At 44.3% G+C, this 15,519-nt stretch overlaps 1 protein-coding gene and 2 pseudogenes across 2 annotated transcripts in view; all 3 read right to left on the reverse strand.

The window, feature by feature from the left end:
* The window catches only part of LOC135055222 (formin-I-like), a 383,943-nt gene that overhangs the window by 134,593 nt on the left and 233,831 nt on the right, over positions 1 to 15,519 (reverse strand). The window lies entirely within an intron of this gene.
* On the reverse strand, positions 7,236 to 7,354 carry LOC134898050 (5S ribosomal RNA; annotated as a pseudogene).
* LOC134893664 (5S ribosomal RNA) lies at positions 7,551 to 7,669 on the reverse strand (annotated as a pseudogene).

Below are 15,519 nucleotides of genomic sequence, written 5' to 3' on the forward strand. Positions count from 1 at the left end.
AATAAAAAATATAAAAAAATATATAGATAAAAAATGGCATTCAAAAGGAAAAAAGAGGAATAGCTTAACTTGGTGGTGAGTGAGGTTTAGATCAAGAAGCAGCATCCAACGCGTTTCGTCCTATCTGGACTTCATCAAGGGGTGATTTGAGACTAGAGACAGACCAGGTATATATACCCAAAATAGAAAGGAAGTGATGTGCACATCACTTCCTGTAATCAATTAGCATAAGTGATTAAATGTTGTCAAAGTGCATATTCAGTGACAGGTAGGTGTAGTTTTATTGGTAAGCACCTTAGGACATGTAAATACATAGCGAAATAGACAGAATAACATCTGAAAATCATAAAAGATGCGCAGAGCCGCGGACTTCCTGTCCGGGCTCTGCGTGACGTCATATCCGCCCCACGTCCGGTATCCGGCTTGTCGTACTGCGCATGCGTTAGTCCTGTGTGGCGGAAGTGAATGCGAGGCTGCGATGTTGATACCTTCTATGCTGCAGCTTGATTCCGCGGTGGCCATTTTACATTAGGTCAGAACTCACAGTTTTTTTCAGCAGCCATATTTTTGGATTCCAAAGTGGGTTGTTTATTAGAGATGAGCGCCGGAAATTTTTCGGGTTTTGGTTTTGGGTTCGGTTCCGCGGCCGTGTTTTGGGTTCGACCGCGTTTTGGCAAAACCTCACCGAATTTTTTTTGTCGGATTCGGGTGTGTTTTGGATTCGGGTGTTTTTTTCAAAAAAACCTAAAAAACAGCTTAAATCATAGAATTTGGGGGTCATTTTGATCCCAAAGTATTATTAACCTCAAAAACCATAATTTCCACTCATTTTCAGTCTATTCTGAATACCTCACACCTCACAATATTATTTTTAGTCCTAAAATTTGCACCGAGGTCGCTGTGTGAGTAAGATAAGCGACCCTAGTGGCCGACACAAACACCGGGCCCATCTAGGAGTGGCACTGCAGTGTCACGCAGGATGTCCCTTCCAAAAAACCCTCCCCAAACAGCACATGACGCAAAGAAAAAAAGAGGCGCAATGAGGTAGCTGTGTGAGTAAGATAAGCGACCCTAGTGGCCGACACAAACACCGGGCCCATCTAGGAGTGGCACTGCAGTGTCACGCAGGATGTCCCTTCCAAAAAACCCTCCCCAAACAGCACATGACGCAAAGAAAAAAAGAGGCGCAATGAGGTAGCTGACTGTGTGAGTAAGATAAGCGACCCTAGTGGCCGACACAAACACCGGGCCCATCTAGGAGTGGCACTGCAGTGTCACGCAGGATGTCCCTTCCAAAAAACCCTCCCCAAACAGCACATGACGCAAAGAAAAAAAGAGGCGCAATGAGGTAGCTGACTGTGTGAGTAAGATAAGCGACCCTAGTGGCCGACACAAACACCGGGCCCATCTAGGAGTGGCACTGCAGTGTCACGCAGGATGGCCCTTCCAAAAAACCCTCCCCAAACAGCACATGACGCAAAGAAAAATAAAAGAAAAAAGAGGTGCAAGATGGAATTGTCCTTGGGCCCTCCCACCCACCCTTATGTTGTATAAACAAAACAGGACATGCACACTTTAACCAACCCATCATTTCAGTGACAGGGTCTGCCACACGACTGTGACTGATATGACGGGTTGGTTTGGACCCCCCCCCAAAAAAGAATCAATTAATCTCTCCTTGCACAAACTGGCTCTACAGAGGCAAGATGTCCACCTCATCATCATCCTCCGATATATCACCGTGTACATCCCCCTCCTCACAGATTATCAATTCGTCCCCACTGGAATCCACCATCTCAGCTCCCTGTGTACTTTGTGGAGGCAATTGCTGCTGGTCAATGTCTCCGCGGAGGAATTGATTATAATTCATTTTAATGAACATCATCTTCTCCACATTTTCTGGATGTAACCTCGTACGCCGATTGCTGACAAGGTGAGCGGCGGCACTAAACACTCTTTCGGAGTACACACTTGTGGGAGGGCAACTTAGGTAGAATAAAGCCAGTTTGTGCAAGGGCCTCCAAATTGCCTCTTTTTCCTGCCAGTATAAGTACGGACTGTGTGACGTGCCTACTTGGATGCGGTCACTCATATAATCCTCCACCATTCTTTCAATGTTGAAAGAATCATATGCAGTGACAGTAGACGACATGTCCGTAATCGTTGTCAGGTCCTTCAGTCCGGACCAGATGTCAGCATCAGCAGTCGCTCCAGACTGCCCTGCATCACCGCCAGCGGGTGGGCTCGGAATTCTGAGCCTTTTCCTCGCACCCCCAGTTGCGGGAGAATGTGAAGGAGGAGATGTTGACAGGTCGCGTTCCGCTTGACTTGACAATTTTCTCACCAGCAGGTCTTTCAACCCCAGCAGACTTGTGTCTGCCGGAAAGAGAGATCCAAGGTAGGCTTTAAATCTAGGATCGAGCATGGTGGCCAAAATGTAGTGCTCTGATTTCAACAGATTGACCACCCGTGAATCCTTGTTAAGCGAATTAAGGGCTCCATCCACAAGTCCCACATGCCTAGCGGAATCGCTCCGTGTTAGCTCCTCCTTCAATGTCTCCAGCTTCTTCTGCAAAAGCCTGATGAGGGGAATGACCTGACTCAGGCTGGCAGTGTCTGAACTGACTTCACGTGTGGCAAGTTCAAAGGGCATCAGAACCTTGCACAACGTTGAAATCATTCTCCACTGCGCTTGAGACAGGTGCATTCCACCTCCTATATCGTGCTCAATTGTATAGGCTTGAATGGCCTTTTGCTGCTCCTCCAACCTCTGAAGCATATAGAGGGTTGAATTCCACCTCGTTACCACTTCTTGCTTCAGATGATGGCAGGGCAGGTTCAGTAGTTTTTGGTGGTGCTCCAGTCTTCTGTACGTGGTGCCTGTACGCCGAAAGTGTCCCGCAATTCTTCTGGCCACCGACAGCATCTCTTGCACGCCCCTGTCGTTTTTTAAAAAATTCTGCACCACCAAATTCAAGGTATGTGCAAAACATGGGACGTGCTGGAATTTGCCCATATTTAATGCACACACAATATTGCTGGCGTTGTCCGATGCCACAAATCCACAGGAGAGTCCAATTGGGGTAAGCCATTCCGCGATGATCTTCCTCAGTTGCCGTAAGAGGTTTTCAGCTGTGTGCGTATTCTGGAAACCGGTGATACAAAGCGTAGCCTGCCTAGGAAAGAGTTGGCGTTTGCGAGATGCTGCTACTGGTGCCGCCGCTGCTGTTCTTGCGGCGGGAGTCCATACATCTACCCAGTGGGCTGTCACAGTCATATAGTCCTGACCCTGCCCTGCTCCAGTTGTCCACATGTCCGTGGTTAAGTGGACATTGGGTACAACTGCATTTTTTAGGACACTGGTGAGTCTTTTTCTGACGTCCGTGTACATTCTCGGTATCGCCTGCCTAGAGAAGTGGAACCTAGATGGTATTTGGTAACGGGGGCACACTGCCTCAATAAATTGTCTAGTTCCCTGTGAACTAACGGCGGATACCGGACGCACGTCTAACACCAACATAGTTGTCAAGGCCTCAGTTATCCGCTTTGCAGCAGGATGACTGCTGTGATATTTCATCTTCCTCGCAAAGGACTGTTGAACAGTCAATTGCTTACTGGAAGTAGTACAAGTGGGCTTACGACTTCCCCTCTGGGATGACCATCGACTCCCAGCAGCAACAACAGCAGCGCCAGCAGCAGTAGGCGTTACACGCAAGGATGCATCGGAGGAATCCCAGGCAGGAGAGGAATCATCAGAATTGCCAGTGACATGGCCTGCAGGACTATTGGCATTCCTGGGGAAGGAGGAAATTGACACTGAGGGAGTTGGTGGGGTGGTTTGCGTGAGCTTGGTTACAAGAGGAAGGGATTTACTGGTCAGTGGACTGCTTCCGCTGTCGGCCAAAGTTTTTGAACTTGTCACTGACTTATTATGAATGCGCTGCAGGTGACGTATAAGGGAGGATGTTCCGAGGTGGTTAACGTCCTTACCCCTACTTATTACAGCTTTACAAAGGGAACACACGGCTTGACAAATGTTGTCCGCATTTCTGGTGAAATACTTCCACACCGAAGAGCTGATTTTTTTGGTATTTTCACCAGGCATGTCAACGGCCATATTCCTCCCACGGACAACAGGTGTCTCCCCGGGTGCCTGACTTAAACAAACCACCTCACCATCAGAATCCTCCTGGTCAATTTCCTCCCCAGCGCCAGCAACACCCATATCCTCCTCATCCTGGTGTACTTCAACACTGACATCTTCAATCTGACTATCAGGAACTGGACTGCGGGTGCTCCTTCCAGCACTTGCAGGGGGCGTGCAAATGGTGGAAGGCGCATGCTCTTCACGTCCAGTGTTGGGAAGGTCAGGCATCGCAACCGACACAATTGGACTCTCCTTGTGGATTTGGGATTTCGAAGAACGCACAGTTCTTTGCTGTGCTTTTTCCAGCTTGAGTCTTTTCATTTTTCTAGCGAGAGGCTGAGTGCTTCCATCCTCATGTGAAGCTGAACCACTAGCCATGAACATAGGCCAGGGCCTCAGCCGTTCCTTGCCACTCCGTGTGGTAAATGGCATATTGGCAAGTTTACGCTTCTCCTCCGACAATTTTATTTTAGGTTTTGGAGTCCTTTTTTTACTGATATTTGGTGTTTTGGATTTGACATGCTCTGTACTATGACATTGGGCATCGGCCTTGGCAGACGACGTTGCTGGCATTTCATCGTCTCGGCCATGACTAGTGGCAGCAGCTTCAGCACGAGGTGGAAGTGGATCTTGATCTTTCCCTAATTTTGGAACCTCAACATTTTTGTTCTCCATATTTTAATAGGCACAACTAAAAGGCACCTCAGGTAAACAATGGAGATGGATGGATACTAGTATACAATTATTGATGGACTGCCGAGTGCCGACACAGAGGTAGCTACAGCCGTGGACTACCGTACTGTACTGTGTCTGCTGCTAATATAGACTGGTTGATAAAGAGATGTAGTATGTATGTATAAAGAAGAAAGAAAAAAAACCACGGGTAGGTGGTATACAATTATGGACGGACTGCCGAGTGCCGACACAGAGGTAGCTACAGCCGTGGACTACCGTACTGTGTCTGCTGCTAATATAGACTGGTTGATAAAGAGATGTAGTATGTATGTATAAAGAAGAAAGAAAAAAAAAACACGGGTAGGTGGTATACAATTATGGACGGACTGCTGAGTGCCGACACAGAGGTAGCTACAGCCGTGGACTACCGTACTGTGTCTGCTGCTAATATAGACTGGTTGATAAAGAGATGTAGTATGTATGTATAAAGAAGAAAGAAAGAAAAACCACGGGTAGGTGGTATACAATTATGGATGGACTGCCGAGTGCCGACACAGAGGTAGCTACAGCCGTGGACTACCGTACTGTACTGTGTCTGCTGCTAATATAGACTGGATGATAATGAGATGTAGTATGTATAAAGAAGAAAGAAAAAAAAAACACGGGTAGGTGGTATACAATTATGGATGGACTGCCGAGTGCCGACACAGAGGTAGCTACAGCCGTGGACTACCGTACTGTGTCTGCTGCTAATATAGACTGGATGATAATGAGATGTAGTATGTATAAAGAAGAAAAAAAAAACCACGGGTAGGTGGTATACAATTATGGATGGACTGCCGAGTGCCGACACAGAGGTAGCTACAGCCGTGGACTACCGTACTGTACTGTGTCTGCTGCTAATATAGACTGGATGATAATGAGATGTAGTATGTATAAAGAAGAAAGAAAAAAAAACCACGGGTAGGTGGTATACAATTATGGATGGACTGCCGAGTGCCGACACAGAGGTAGCTACAGCCGTGAACTACCGTACTGTGTCTGCTGCGACTGGATGATAAATAATGATATAAAAAATATATATATATCACTACTGCAGCCGGACAGGTATATATTATATAATGACGGACCTGCTGGACACTGTCTGTCAGCAGAATGAGTTTTTTATAGAATAAAAAAACACCACACAAGTCACACGACGAGTGTTTAACTTTTTCAGGCAATCACAATATAGTATACTATACTGGTGGTCAGTGTGGTCAGGTCACTGGTCAGTCACACTGGCAGTGGCACTCCTGCAGCAAAAGTGTGCACTGTTTAATTTTAATAATATGTACTCCTGGCTCCTGCTATAACCTATAACTGCTCCCCAGTCTCCCCCACAATTAAGCTGTGTGAGCACAGTCAGATATTATACATAGATGATGCAGCACACTGGGCTGAGCACAGATATGGTATGTGACTGAGTCACTGTGTATCGTTTTTTTCAGGCAGAGAACGGATTATATTAAATAAAACTGCACTGGTGGTCACTGGTCAGTGGTCAGTCACTAGTAAACTCTGCACTCTCTAGTACTCCTAAGCTCCAGTAAATCAAGTGTCTCTGTCTCAATCTCACTCTCTCTCTTCTAATCTAAATGGAGAGGACGCCAGCCACGTCCTCTCCCTATCAATCTCAATGCACGTGTGAAAATGGCGGCGACGCGCGGCTCCTTATATAGAATCCGAGTCTCGCGATAGAATCCGAGCCTCGCGAGAATCCGACAGCGTCATGATGACGTTCGGGCGCGCTCGGGTTAACCGAGCAAGGCGGGAAGATCCGAGTCGCTCGGATCCGTGTAAAAAAAGCTGAAGTTCGGGCGGGTTCGGATTCCGAGGAACCGAACCCGCTCATCTCTATTGTTTATACGATGATGACTGCTTTGTTGCTTGGATCCAATTCTTTATTTATTCAATAGCTCCATACCAAAGAAGATGAGAGAGTGAAAGAAGGGATTAGATCAGTGTAATTTAACGATTCACTGTGCAAGGGTGTAGTTACTTAATTGTTAATATATTTATATGGAATGAGATCACCATTATGAAATATTTGTACGTAAACGAGGCAGTTATTAAAAAAAGACGCAGAAGAAACATATATATATAAAGGGGTAGTAAATGGGGAGGAGAGAATCCCATATATATGATGAGTATACTAAGGTCAATTTTCCAAAAGGTGAAAAAAGAAGAAAAGACACAAAATAGCGGACATCTGGGACCAGAGTCCGCTCTTAGGGATCAAATCTCTAAAAATGCACTAGTAAAGTGCCAATTGAGTTTAAATAGATAAAACATTAATTAATATTGATACGAGGAGCGTCATCGAGCATGATTTATAAAATAGTATATATACAGTTTAGAGCCTTCCACCTTACATTTACAACACCCGGTCTTCCAAGTAGGTCCCCCATTCTTGTACTAGCCGGGCCCAGCCATGCTTAGCTTCCAAGATCAGACGGCATTGGGCGTCTCCAGGCCGGTATGATTGTAATAGTAGTATGGAATCCTGAGGAGAGGCCTCAGTGTGTACAACGTGTTGATGACATATCCTAGTTACTTTGTTTACTGGAGTATTGTTTAGTTAAATCAAAGAACAAAAAATATATACACATAGGAGGATCAGAGTGGAAGTAGTGCAGGGTGATACATATGCTTGAGGTAGTCCTGAAATTCAAAAATCCTGTGGATTCTTTTACAGCACCTGGTCTCCCCTGGAGGTCACCCATCCAGGTACTGGCCAGGCCCAACACTGCTTCGCTTCCAAGATCGGCCGGAGTTGGGCATGTCCAGTGTGGTATGGCTGTAAAAATAAGGGACAAGGTCCACCTTAGACTAAAGAAAAAGTGGGAACAAGGAAAAAGGAGGATGAAGGAGGATGAGTATGGTCAGGAACGGCTTACATTACAAGAAGGGTGCTATCTCGTATCCTTCATTGAAGCCATCTGGGTGGAGGGTGTTTAATTCATATATCCAGAACATCTCTCTCCTAGAGAGGAGGTTGGAAAGATCTCCTGCTATTTCACCCAAGGAAACCAGTTCGATACCTTTGTAGGTTAGTGTCTCAGGATCCGAATTATGGCATTGGTGAAAGTGTCTTCATACTACATGTGTAAGGACTTTATTCTTTACATTCCTGATATGTTCCTGGATACGAAGTTTCAGGGCTCTTTTGGTTTTGCCAATGTATTTCAGACCGCATGGACATTCCAGGAGATAAATAACTGACGTTGTATTACAGTTTATAAACTGTTTAATCCGGTAATCTTTCTTAGTTGTGGTGTTGCCGTGCCTGCTATACATCGTGATGAATTTAACAGTATCTTCCTTATTGTCCTTGGATTTGTACTTTAGGAGTTCTCCTCTTTCTAGACCTTTAGTTCTAGCAGTAGCTCCTTCCAGGAGATGTGCAGGGTACCCCTTTTCCCTGAATCTTTCTTTGTATACTTCCAATTGCCGATCTCTTTCTTCACTATTCTTGCAGTTGCGTGCTATTCTATTGAACTGGGAGAAAGGAATGTTGTCTTTCCACTGTTGTCGGTGATTACTCCTGTAGTGCACGTAGCTGTTCATGTCTACCTTCTTAATGAAATTGCTCGTAATAATTTCATTACCTGAATGTGTCAAGACAAGGTCCAGAAATTCAATTCTTTCGGTAACTTCTACGGCTGTGAAGCTGAGGTTCATGTTGTTTTTCGAAATGTATGTTAAAAATTCTTTAAAATTCTGTTGATCTCCTTCCCACACGATTAAAATATCATCAATGTAACATTTGTAAAAGATAATGTTATGCTGATATGGATTATTTGTAAAAATATACTTATTCTCCCATTGTCCCATAAAAAGGTTCGCGAAGCTGGGGTGCGAAAATAGTCCCCATCGCTGTGCCACAGATCTGGAGGTAAAACCCATCTAAAAAAATAAAATAATTGTGTTATAAAATGAAGTTCATGATTTCGCATAGAAAGATTCTGTGGTCTTCTGTGATCAGATGGTCCTTGCTGAGGAAATTGTTGCAGGCCTCAATCCCCTTGTCGTTTTCTATGCAAGTGTACAAAGATTGTACATCTATTGTGACCCATCTGTACGTATCTTTCCACTGGAGAGTTCCCATCAGATTAAGAACTGTTGTAGTATCCTTCAGGTAAGCCGGCAGTTCCATTACATATTTCCTTAAAAATAAGTCCACATACTCTGAGAGGTGTGAGGTCAGGGAATCAATCCCTGCCACTATGGGTCTACCCGGGGGATTTTCCAGAAATTTATGTATTTTAGGAAGAAAATAAAAAATGGGGGTGGTGGGGTTGGAATTTAAAAGATACTGGTACTCCTCTTTGGTGATTATTTCACTTCTAAAACCTTTTAAAAGCATTAACCTTAGTATCTCTACAAAGGTCTCCTTAGGGTCATTAGATAGTGATACATATGAGGATCTATCACCAAGTAATCTGTTAGCTTCTATGGTATAGGCTTCTCTATCCATAATGACAAACCCCCCCCCCCCCCCCTTAATCAGCCGCTTTTATAACTATATTCTTATTTTCCTGCAGTCTTTTGATTGCTTCTGTTTCTCTATTTGTGAGGTTTCTTTCCTTAATCGGTGTAATGGTAGCATTTTATAGCAAGCTTGCATGCTTTTATACCCAGTTTTGTGTAGTGCTTCCCATTGCAATAAATTTGTATATATCTTTTATATTATCATCCTGCTTTTAGTATTATTTGGCACCATTAGTCGCTCTTCACTACCTCACCCTTTGTCTATATATATATATATATATATATATATATATATACTGTATATATACACTGCTCAAAAAAATAAAGGGAACACTAAAATAACACATCCTAGATCTGAATAAATGACATATTCTTCTTAAATACTTTGTTATTTACATAGTTGAATGTGCTGACAACAAAATCACACAAAAATTATCAATGGAAATCAAATGTATTAACCCATGGAGGTCTGGATTTGGAGTCACACTCAAAATTAAAGTGGAAAAACACACTACAGGCTGATCCAACTTTGATGTAATGTCCTTAAAACAAGTCAAAATGAGACTTAGTAGTGTGTGTGGCCTCCACGTGCCTCTATGACCTCCCTACAATGCCTGGGCATGCTCCTGATGAGGTACCAGATGGTCTCCTGAGGGATCTCCTCCCAGACCTGGACTAAAGCATCCGACAACTTCTGGACAATCTGTGGTGCAACGTGGCGTTGGTGGATGGAGCGAGACATGATGTCCCAGATGTGCTCAGTTGGATTCAGGTCTGGGGAACGAGCGGGCTAGTCCATAGCATCAATGCCTTCATCTTCAGGAACTTCTGACACACTCCAGCCACATGAGGTCTAGCATTGTCTTGCATTAGGAGGAACCCAGGGCCAACCGCACCAGCATATGGTCTCATAAGGGGTCTGAGGATCTCATCTCGGTACCTAATGGCAGTCAGGCTACCTCTGGCGAGCACATGGAGGGCTATGCGGCCCCCCAAAGAAATGCCACCCCACACCATTACTGACCCACTGCCAAACCGGTCATGCTGGAGGATGTTGCAGGCAGCAGATCATTCTCCTTGGCGTCTCCAGACTCTGTCACGTCTGTCACATGTGCTCAGTGAGAACCTGCCTTCATCTGTGAAGAGCACAGGGCGCCAGTGGCGAATTTGCCAATCTTGGTGTTCTCTGGCAAATGCCAAACGTCCTGCACGGTGTTGGGCTGTAAGCACAACTCCCACCTGTGGACGTCGTGCCCTCATTCCACCCTCATGGAGTCTGTTTCTGATCGTTTGAGTAGACACATGCGCATTTGTGGCTTGCTGGAGGTCATTTTGCAGGGCTCTGGCAGTGCTCCTCCTGTTCCTCCTTGCACAAAGGCGGAGGTAGCGGTCCTGCTGCTGGGTTGCTGCCCTCCTACGGCCTCCTCCACGTCTCCTGATGTACTGGCCTGTCTCCTGGTAGCGCCTCCATGCTCTGGACACTACGCTGACAGACACCGCAAACCTTCTTGCCACAGCTCGCATTGATGTGCCATCCTGGATGAGCTGCACTAGCTGAGCCTCTTGTGTGGGTTGTAGACTCCGTCTCATGCTACCACTAGAGTGAAAGTACCGCCAGCTTTCAAAAGTGACCAAAACATCAGCCAGAAAGCATAGGAGCTGAGAAGTGGTCTGTGGTCACCACCTGCAGAACAACTCCTTTATTGGGGGTGTCTTGCTAATTGCCTATAATTTCCACCCGTTGTCTATTCCATTTGCACAACAGCATGTGAAATTGATTGTCAATCAGTGTTGCTTCCTAAGTAGACAGTTTGATTTCACAGAAGTGTGATTGACTTGGAGTTACATTGTGTTGTTTAAGTGTTCCCTTTAATTTTTTTGAGCAGTGTATATATATATATATATATATATATATATATATTCAATAAAATAAACCACCCCATATAATAAAACAATGTAATATCCAAGTTGACACCTCAATAGTGTCCCGTGTAAATACTGTAGTCTTATCTTACCTGTAGTTCATAAATATTCCACTTGGAATTGCAAGTAGACCTCGCCACGCCAAGGAGAGAAACAAAAAAATAGCATACAGTGTAATTCAGATGGATACCATCTCACACAGGTATAATAGCATTATAGGCTGAAAAAAATGGAACCCAGACAAAATATACACAGGCAGTAGAATAGGTAATATATTCCATGTTGGGAATATGCTTACAGTAAATCCACTTGCATAACTGTGTATAGGATTCTGTTCTGGACTCCATATTCAATCCACTCCATTATGGATTTAAAAAAAAAAGACAGTGTAATCTCCTAGAATAATAATATATCGCCCCGGTGTAGAATAGATGATGAGATGCCAAACATAACCCAAAAACTTTATATACGGTATAGACATGTGAGTAAAAAGCATATACTATAGTAGGCACCTGCCCTTTGTGAAGCTGCTTACTTCAACTTTACTTGTAGCAATGTGTATAGGGGTGTCTTTATTCTCCATAGGTTTATCGGCAGAAACTCCAATATTAGGGCATGAGTGCAGAATATCAGGAACGTAATGAAGAAAAAATATTATAGTGTATCATATCAAAGCAATAGCATTTATTAGACCCAAAGGATAAAACTTGTAAAAATGAAGCAAACAACTCAATGTTTGCTTCATTTTTACAAGAAGATGCATTTTGACTGGTCCTGCTCTTCCACGTATTAAGATTGTCGGTATCTGCAGTTACGTTGACTCGGGCTCTATCTACACTGACATGATCTGTACAATGATACAGTACTTACATCTACTTTCTGGTAGGAAGTGCATCCAGCTGTTTACTTTGTTTTTATATGGCACTTCATCATATATTCTACACCTGGGTGATATATTACCCTTGGAGTTATTGCAGAGGTCTGAATAAGGACTTCAGAACAAATAGGCAGTTATGTATGTGGGTTTAATGTAAGTATATTCATAAAGGGGAATTGTCCCCAGTTTTTTTAACTACTGTATTTTATGCTTGTGTAATTACGTATGGGTTCCACTTTTTTCATTCTATAATCCTATTACACCTGGGTGAGATGGTATCCATCTAAGTAACAATATATGCCAATGATTCACGAATGCAGTCCTCAAGGCACCCTAACAGTCCATGTATTAAGGATAACCATAGCTGAGCACAGATGTTTAAATCAAATTGACTAAGGTACCAGTGGCAAATGCAGGATTTCTAGAGGGGGTTTCTAAATGCAATCCACTTTTTCCCACTTGGTGGAACATGGAATACAGTGTTAATATTTAACTCAATATATGGTCTATAGTATAGGCTGCATCAAACATATTTAAAATAAGATAAGTAATCAGTAAAAGGTTAAACATACTATAAATAAATACATAAACATAACAGAACCAGTACTGCACTTTCTATGCAAACATTCTCCCACCTCATGGTAAGGCTCCTGTCTCTTCTTCCTGGTAGCTACTCTCTGGCCCAGTGCACTGATTGAGGACTCAGAAACACACACACAGCAAACTTGGTAGAAGCTTCTACCACTGGGCATGTGCAGCAGCTCTGCTCTGACCCTTAAATTGCGTGATGTGGTGGCAGCCCTAGTAATCGTATTATATACCATTGCTATTGTTATAATTTGCGCAATTTGCCAAGAGGAAGGGGGTTTCTGGGAACCAGAATCCCCCCCCCTGTGTTTGCCTATGGGTGCTAATTAAGCCACCTGTGCCCACGCATGTTAATGCTTGAAACCTGGGTTCCTTGAGGACTGAGTTTGCGAAACACTGCTACAGTACAGTATATGCAATTTTTTGTTCGTCTCCTTAGCATGGCAAGGATTACCTGCAATTGTAAGTGGAACATTTTTGGACAGCAGGGAAGATAAGACTATTTGCGTGGGACACTATTGAGATGCCAACTTGGATATTTCATTTTTTTAATTGTCTTTGATCTGAAGGTTTACAGTGGCCTCTTTTGATGAAACAGTTCATGTTTTCCTCGTCTCCTCAAAGAATCGCAAGTAAAATAATTAGCTCTACCTGTGGGTCTTTTAAAATGTGTTAGTGAGTAATAAGTACACCTGTGCACCTGCTAGGTAACCTGGAAAACATGTTTGGGGTTCTGAGGGCAGAGTTTGAGAACCTATGCACTAGTGCACACTGCCGGAGACGTGATATGTTTCGGAATTCTCCCTGGTTTTATATATCACAGATTAAGGATTACCATTCCAATCATAGATGTGCTGAAAGGGAACTTCAGTTCCATTCTTTGCACTTCGGGGGTCATTCCGACCCGATCACTCGCAGCAGTTTATCGCAACACAGCGTTCGCGTCGGAGCTACGTATGCGTGGCACTGCAGGCGCGGACGGACCGTTGGGGGGGGGGGCGTGGTGGCTGTGTGATGTCACACATAGCCACTGCGACCCGGGCAGCGAAGAGGTTCTCCCGGCCAGCCGCAGGAGCTGCGCTGGTCGGGAGTTACTCCTCAAGTCAAAAGCATCGCCGCTGTGCGATGCTTTTGCATTTCTGCGGGGGGACTGTGGCACTGACATGTGGGGCGGACTAGCCCTGTGCTGGGCATCCCCCCGCATGTCTGAGTGCCTGATCGCAGCTGTTCTAAATTTAGCTACGATCAACTCGGAATGACCCCCTTCATTTCAGCTTTATTGTAGAGTGCAAGCACTTTACAGTTACATTTACCAAGCATTTTGGTGTACAAAAATGGCATCTAATGTCAGTAGCAAGAGAGCGCTATGTCACTGCCTAGGGGCAGGACTAGAGCAAGAAACCAGTTCTGCACTTGTGCAGAACTGATTTCCATTTAAATTGTCAGGGGACAGAGTTATATGGCATGGTCATGTGGGATGTCACCATGTCAGGGAAAGCCCATTTGGCAGTGGTTGCATCCCATGTGCCCGTGCCAGTTAAGTGGTTATGTTGACTTAAAGTTACCACTCATCTCAGACACAGATCTGAACCTATAATCGATTCAACAAGGTGCTATAACTATTCCTTACAGATTCTGGTCCATGTTGATGATAGAATCACACAGTTGTTCCAGGATTGTTAGCTGCACATCCATGCTGGGAATCTCCCATTCCACCCATCCCAAAGGTGCTGTATTGGAGTAATTGAGATATGTGGCTGTGGCATCCTCATTCAGGTACAGTTGCACCTGTGTCCACTGTTGCAAAGTACTGATTTTTGGTACTTTACGCATGCACAGGACGCAATCTGCATGTGCGCGAGTGGGTCCTGCGACATAGGAAGCAGGATGGCCGCAAACTGTCAGTGATTGGCAGTCTGTTGCCATCTGGGTGGTAAGCAGGGGGCAGCGTTATCCTCCTTTTGTGAAAACTGAGGGGTGTCACTGCCGTTTAGGGTGTGGAAAGAAGCCATGGATCTCTGATGTAGTAGGGAGATTTCCTGGCCATTGCAATTGGTGACTAACATGGCACCATGGGTGCCATAAGCCACCCAATGTTGGGAGAGAGATCCAATGCTGCACCCTAGGATGCTGGTCTGATCACTACTGACACCTACTGCTGCATCACCATACAGCACTATCACTGCTGCTTCCAATGGATATCTTAACAATTTCTGCTGTCTACAATTAGTAAAAAAGACCGTTATATACTAATGTTAATTTAGACTCCTGGCACCAGTTGCATCGCCTTCAGTATAGTAATGACGGTGGGGCACTTCAAGGTTCGTGCCTACTCTCCATTCTTGGAAAATGTCTTTACAAATTAGAATGCAGTGTCATGTAGTTTAGTTCACTTGCAGCACATTATTTGGAAGATGACAAGCATTCCATAATTATGCATTTGCTATTTGTACTCCAATTTCATTTTATAGCTCTATTTATTTATTTATTTATTTATTTATTCATAAAGTAAGATCTTTCCCAGTCATCTAATGATCATCTCCCCCAGGACACCCACACCCTCTGCTAGGAGGAACCATCAATCTCCACTATAGACTTTGTAGTTGAGAGAGAAATGGGCACAGTTCTATAATATATCTTAAAAAAAATCCCTCCTTCCTACACCAGGTTTTCAGCAGTTCATATTACTTACGCTGTCCTTCAAGTGTAACAACAAGTGGCACAGCACCATACTATTATCCCTCGCTCACCAAACTTCACAGTTGGCACAATGCCA

This window comes from Pseudophryne corroboree, chromosome 3, assembly GCF_028390025.1.
Source record: "Pseudophryne corroboree isolate aPseCor3 chromosome 3, aPseCor3.hap2, whole genome shotgun sequence".
Lineage (NCBI taxonomy): Eukaryota > Metazoa > Chordata > Amphibia > Anura > Myobatrachidae > Pseudophryne > Pseudophryne corroboree.